This window comes from Rhinopithecus bieti, unplaced genomic scaffold (assembly GCF_001698545.2).
Source record: "Rhinopithecus bieti isolate Rb0 unplaced genomic scaffold, ASM169854v2 scaffold_14826, whole genome shotgun sequence".
Lineage (NCBI taxonomy): Eukaryota > Metazoa > Chordata > Mammalia > Primates > Cercopithecidae > Rhinopithecus > Rhinopithecus bieti.
Window position 1 is genome coordinate 467835 of NW_016808328.1, and position 6764 is coordinate 474598.

General features: G+C 40.0%; 1 protein-coding gene across 2 annotated transcripts in view; it reads right to left on the reverse strand.

Annotated features, from left to right (window-relative positions):
- CLIC4 (CLIC family member 4) overlaps positions 1-6764 on the reverse strand; it is a 99661-nt gene that overhangs the window by 23737 nt on the left and 69160 nt on the right. The window lies entirely within an intron of this gene.

The following is a 6764-nucleotide window of genomic DNA, read 5'->3' on the forward strand; positions in this document are numbered from 1 at the left end:
AAAAAAAAAAAAAAAAAGAAAAAAGAAAATAAATGAATTGTCCAGGCGTGCTGGCTCATGTCTGTAATCCCAGCCCTTTGGGAGGCAGAGGCAGGTGGAACACCTGAGGTCCAAAGTTTGAGACCAGCCTGGCCAGCATGGTGAAACCCTCATATCTACTACAAATACAAAAAATTAGCCAGGCATGGTGGCGTGTGCCTGTAGTCCCAGCTACTTGGGAGGCTGAGGCAGAAGAAGAACTTGAACTCAGGAGGCAGAGATTGCAGTGAGCTGAGAATGTGTCACTGCACTCCAGCCTAGGTGACAAAGCGAAACCCTGTCTGAAAAGAGGAGGGGAGAGGAGGAGAGGAAAAGAGATCAAAGTGGTTCTAAATTTTAAAGTATATAAAACTGAATAAGAAATGATATTTTTCACCCAGGCATGGTGGCTCATGCCTGTAATCCCAGCACTTTGGGAGGCCAAGGCAGGAGGATCACGATGTCAGAAGTTTGAGACCAGTCTGACCAATATGGTGAAACCCCGTCTCTACTAAAAATACAAAAATTAACCGGGTGTGGTGGCATGCGCCTGTAATCCCAGTTACTCGGAGGCTGAGGCAGGAGAATCACTTGAACCCCGGAGGCAGAGGTTGCAGTGAGCAGAAATCTTGCCACAGCACTCCAGCCTGGGTGACAGAGCGAGACTCCATCTAAAAAAAAAAAAAGAAATGGTATTTTTCGACCGGGTGCGGTGGCTCACACCTGTAATCCCAGCACTTTGGGAGGCCGAGGGAGGCAGATCACGAGGTCAAGAAATCAAGACTATCATGGCCAACAAGGTGAAACTCCGTCTCTGCTAAAAATATAAAAATTAGCTGGGTACGGTGCCGTGTGCCTATAGTTCCAGCTACTCGGGAGGCTGAGGCAGGAGAATCACTTGAACCTGGGAGGCGGAGATTGCAATGAGCCAAGATCGCGCCACTGCACTCCAGCCTGGTGACAGAGCAAGACTCTGTCTCGAAAGAAAGAAAAGGAAAGGGGAAGGGAAGGGGAAGGGAAAGTACTTTTCCACTAGGTATAATAGCTGTAATAGTATTCTAATAAGAAGCAAAGCTCCACAAAATATATAATTTATGGTAAGAAAATTCTTTGATTTTTTTAACCAAAATACAAAATCCATCATTCTCATTCCAAATTAATTAAGGCACTCATTAGAGACAGGGACAGAATGAGGAGGAAAAAAAGATTTTGGAGAGTGAGTCTCTGGTTTCAACTCTGGCCCCAACTAATTGTGTAAAGATGGGTAACTCATGACTTCCTTGGGCCCTTTTTTCTTTTTCCTTTTGGCAAAATAAAGGAGAAAAGCAGCTGATTCCTGCAGTCATCTTCACCTTTGTAAGATTCCAAATTCTGGTGCTATTTCTTTCCCATTATTCATTGAAGTCCAGGCTTAACAAGGAAAAGGATCACCAGATTAGACTATCTAATATCAAAATTACTTCAATATATAAAAGATGGCATAATGAAAGGTAAAAAGCAACAAAGAATGGACAAAGTATTATAGTGAGTGAGAAAAGCTTAAAATCTACATTACCTAAGGATTTTGTCCAAATTCATTTCAAAGGTCATCAAAAACATCAAATAGGTATGGGTCAAAAGAAATTGATAAGAGACAGATAAAACAAGTGAACACATAGAAAAATGTAAAATAGCACAACTATAAAGGGAATTTAAAAGTAAACAATAAGATATCTTCCTCCTGTTTATTAGGAAAAATTGAAAATACCACAACACACTGATAAAGATGGTGAAACTGTTATGCTGACAACTACTAACAGCAAGAAATGTTTGTACTATCTTATTAAAAAAGCAAAATGGCTCACCCAAACCCACCAATGAATCTTAGGATCAAAAAATGAGATGACCAGATACGGTGTGTTTCCTAATGACAAAATATGAAGTATATAATATAGCATCATGAAGTATTCTTACCAAAAAAGTTGACTCAATCTAATCAAGCCTCTGGGGCAGGCTGGGAGCAGTGGCTCATACCTGTAACCTTAGCACTTTGAGAGGCAAAGACAGGAGGATTGCTTGAGTCCAGGAGTTCAAGCAAGACCAGCCTGGACAACATAGTGAGACCCTATCTCTATGAAAAAATTTTTTTAATTAGCTGTGTGTGGTGGCATGTGCCTGCAGCTGAGGCTGAGCCCAGGCAGTCGAGGCTGCAGTGAATGGTGATCACATCACTGCATTTCAGTCTGGGCAACAGAATGAGACCCTGTCTCAAAACAACAACAATAATAACAATAACAACAACAACAAACGAAAGAAAGCAGCCTCTGGGGCAGCTGTTTCTGAAATTGTAAGCCAGGAGATCCTTTCATCAGGTGATCCATGATGTCAGAACTCTTCTTATAACACTAAGGCATCATTTGTCTTCTTCACTCTCATTCTCCTCTCATGCACATATAAGTAAAGTTTTCCAAATTTACTTGGCTACTTGGTATAAGATATCACAAGGTAATGAATGCAGAAGCAGACACAAGAAATCTCTTCTAAGATGTGCAAAAATGTAAAAGAATGCCACTCTTCTCACTATTTTTTGTTTTGGGAAATATAGTTGTTTTACATTAAAAATGTTTTATAATAAGTAGTAGGTTCATTATTGTTGTATATTTAAATGAATTAGTAAATAAATATTTTTGAAATTTCTCAGAGTTTTTTTTTTTTTTGAGACCAGTCGCCAAAGCAGGAATGCAGTGGCACAATCATGGCTCACTGCAGCCTTGACTTCCTGGGCTCAAGCGATTCTCTTACCTCAGCCTCCCAAGTAGCTGGGACCAGAGGCACACACCACCAAGCCCAGCTAATTTTTTAAAATTTTTTGTAGTGATAAGGATCTCACCATATTGCCCAGGCTAATTTCTCGGCTTTAATTTCTAATATAGTAAAACCAGTATATATAACCCACATAACTGAAAGCTGTTTGAGGCCTTCAATAATTTAAGAGTACAAAGGGGTCTTGAGATTATTTACAGGAAATGCAGGGAGGGGGAGAAAGAGAGGACAAAGTTAAATGATACCACAAGGAAGCAACTGCTAAATTCTGGATTTGGGACAATCTACCTTTCAGCTGAATGGCATTTTTACCAGACACAGGTGGGGGACTGTTACAGATTAAGAAAACTTAAGAGACATCACAATCAAACATAAAAAGCAGAAATTGCTTGGATATTGACTTGAACAAACCAACCAAAAATAAAAAGATGTTTTAGAGATAACCAGGGAAATCCCAAATTGTATACTAGGAACTTCAGGAGATAAAAGCATTGTGGTTAGGGAAGAAAATGTCCACATTGTTTGAAGACATACACTGAAGTAAGTAGGGGTGAAATGACATGATGTCTAGCACTTACTTTAAAACATTTCAGCAAAGAAAATAAGAAAAAAGGGACAAAGCAAATGTGGCAAGATCTTGATAACTGAATTGGGTTTACGGAGAAGTCTGTTCTATTCTTATGCATGTCTGAAAACTTTCATAATTAAAAAAGCAAACTTATAAAAATGTGTACTTCAAGAAAAGTAATACAACAGCACATTGTTTTAAAGAATGTTTCTCCCTCCTATTATAGCCCAGAGTTGTTTATCTGGTTATTAAGTTAGCCTGCCTGCCTTCCTTCTTCCTTCCTTCCTGACCATAAATGCACAGAATTTGAATAAAATAAAGAATATTGGCTGGACATGGTGGCTCATCCCTGTAATCCCAGCACTTTGCAAGGTCGAGGCGGGTGGATCACCTGAGATCAGAGTTCAAGACCAACCTGGGCAACATGAAACCCCGTCTCTACTAAAAATATAAAAATTAGCTGGACATAGTGGGGCATGCCTGTAGTCCCAGCTACTCGGGAGGCTAAGGCAGGAGAATTGCTGGAAGGCGGAGGTCAGTGAGCTGAGATCGCACCACTGCACTCCAGCCTGGGAGACAGAGCAAGACTCTGTCTCAAAAAAAAAAAAAAAAAGGAAAAGAAAAGAATATATTTAAATATATCATGAAAGTGAAATACTTCATCATCAGAAATTTCAAGATACAGTGGAATCAAAAACCTATAACCAGTTTATAATCTATCAATTTCCCTCGGTCTTATTCATTTATTCATATTCTCTCTCTGGCTCCATCTTTCAATTTAGGTTAGAAAGCCTCAGGTTTCTATGACTACATTCCAACCAAAGATACAAAGATTTATTTAATTATCTCATTAATTCAAAAATTTTTAACTCAAAGTCCAAGTTCTAGAGTCTATCTTGCTTCCTAAACAAAGAAAAACAAGACATATTTTCTATCAACTTCTATAAGAACCTAACCTCCAAAAGAAGACTTTTAAAAGTCAAAATCTGATTTGATTTTCAACTCTGATCCCTTCACTGAACATTCTTTAGTCTGACAAGGTAAAGTTTTTCACAAAATGAAACAAGTTAGCCTTCCTTATTCATGGGTTCAGCATCTATGGAATCAATCAACTGAGGATCAAAAATATTTTTTAAAAGGCCAGGCGCGGTGGCTCACGTCTGTAATCCAAACACTTTGGGAGGCTGAGGCATGCAGATCACTTGAGGTTGGGAATTTGAGACCAGCCTGGCCAACACGGTGAAACCCTGTCTCTACTAAAAATTAAAAAAAATTAACCAGTCGTGGTAGTGGGCACCTGTAGTCCCAGCTACTTGGGAGGCTAAGGCAGGAGAATCGCTTGAACCCGGGAGGCAGAGGTTGCAGTGAACCAAGATCACGCCACTGCACTCCAGTCTGGGGTGACAGAGTAAGACTCCATCTCAAAAAAAAAAAAAAAAAAGAATATTTTATAGAGAGGTAGGCAGGCAGACAGATCGATAGCTAGATCTCCTGTCTCTACAAAAAATACAAAAATTAGCCAGGCGTGATGGCACATGCTACTTGGGAGGCTGAAGTGAGAGGATCGCTTGAGCCCAGGAGATCGAGGTTGAGATGAGCCATGATGACACACTGTACTCCAGCCTGGGTGACAGAATGAGACTCTGTCTCTAAAAAAAGGGCGGCGGGGCAGGGGCAGGGGGAGGCCGGTGGTTGCAGTTGTACTGAACATGTACAGACTTTTTCTTGTCATTATTCCCTAAACACAGTGTAATGACAACTTACATAGCATTTACCCTGTATTAGGTATTATAACCTAGAGATGATTTAAAGTATATGGGAGGCTATTTGTAGGTTAATATGCAAATACTATTCCATTTTATATAAGAAACTTGAGCATCTATGGATTTCAGTATCCACCAGGGGTCCTTGAACCAATCCCCCATGGATACCAAGAGATGACTGTAGACCAGGCACAGTGGCTCATGCCTGTAATCTCAACATTTTGGGAGGCCAAGGTGGGCAGATCATCCGAGGTCAGGAGTTCAAGACCAGCCTCGCCAACATGGTGAAACCCCATCTCTACTAAAAATACAAAATTAGCCTGGCATGGTGGCGCATGCCTGTAATCCCAGCTACTTGGGAGGCTAAGGCAGGAGAATCGCTTAAACCCGGGAAGCAGAGGTTGCAGGGAGCTGAGATCGCGCCATTGCGTTCCAGCCTGGGCAATAAAAAAGAGCGAAACTCCATCTCAAAAAAAAAAAAAAAAAAAAAGTTTTTTAACCTTGTCATATATAAATTGTGATTACCTGGAAAACGATTTTCTCACTCCAAAGTCATAAAACATATCCAATGAACAGTCAATTCAATGCCTAAGTGTAAGTTAATAATATAAGTCTGTTTTTCAAAAGTAGTTTTTTTAAGAACAGGGTAGATTAGATAAAGGGGAAAAAGGTCTTGTTGGATATGAGTTCTAAATTTCTTTTCAAAGAATCAATATGTCAGTATGTTCAATGCTTCCCCTTCTACTTTCAAACTTAACTTCCTAGTAAAGCAACCATTTTCGATTACCTGCTCCACCCTGACTCATTCCCATTACCTGCTCCGTCACAACCACGTTTCCGGCCAAACCACTCACCCGGTCACTCTCTTTAAATTCGCCAATCAGAATTAGTTTAGCCTGTGTGGTCTAACCCTAGCCAATAGGGGAAACGACACAGCAGCAGGGGCCACGTGCATCAGGGATAAGAACCCCTTCCCCTCCCTCGTCCAAGTGTGCGCTCACCATTGCTCCATCTGTAAGAGTGCACCCTTCCATATAAGTAACTTGCCTTGCTAAGAATTAAAAAGAAAATTTTATATTCGAGTGCTATTTCTTTTGCAGCACTAACTCAATGCTTTAAAAAAAAAACAAAAACCCAAAGAGGGTAGAGGTCGGGTAGGGTATGTGGGATAAAATAAATAACACCTATTACTTCTATAATTAATTATGAAAGTTTTTAAGCTCTCTAAACAAAAGATTCTTAATTTTTTTAAATTTTATTCAACTTTTTTCAGAGATAGGGGTCTCCCTCTCTTGCTATGTTGCCCAGGCTGTCCTCAAACTCCTGGGCTCAAGTGATCCTCAGCTGCGAGTAGCTGGGACTAGGGAGCAGGCCACTGTACCCGGCTCCCAAATAAAAATATTTATTGGGAGAGGGAGAAGGTTAGCATATCAGAGAAAGAAGAACCAAGGCTGAATAAAAAGGACTGGCTTGAAGTCCCAAATAGAAAAGCTCTGCCACTTACCAGCTTCATGACTAAGTAAATTACAACCTCTTTGGGTCTAGATTTCCTCTTTTATAAGATCTGCTTTGTCTTTTTTTTTTTTTTTTTTTTTTTTTTTTTTTTTTTTTTT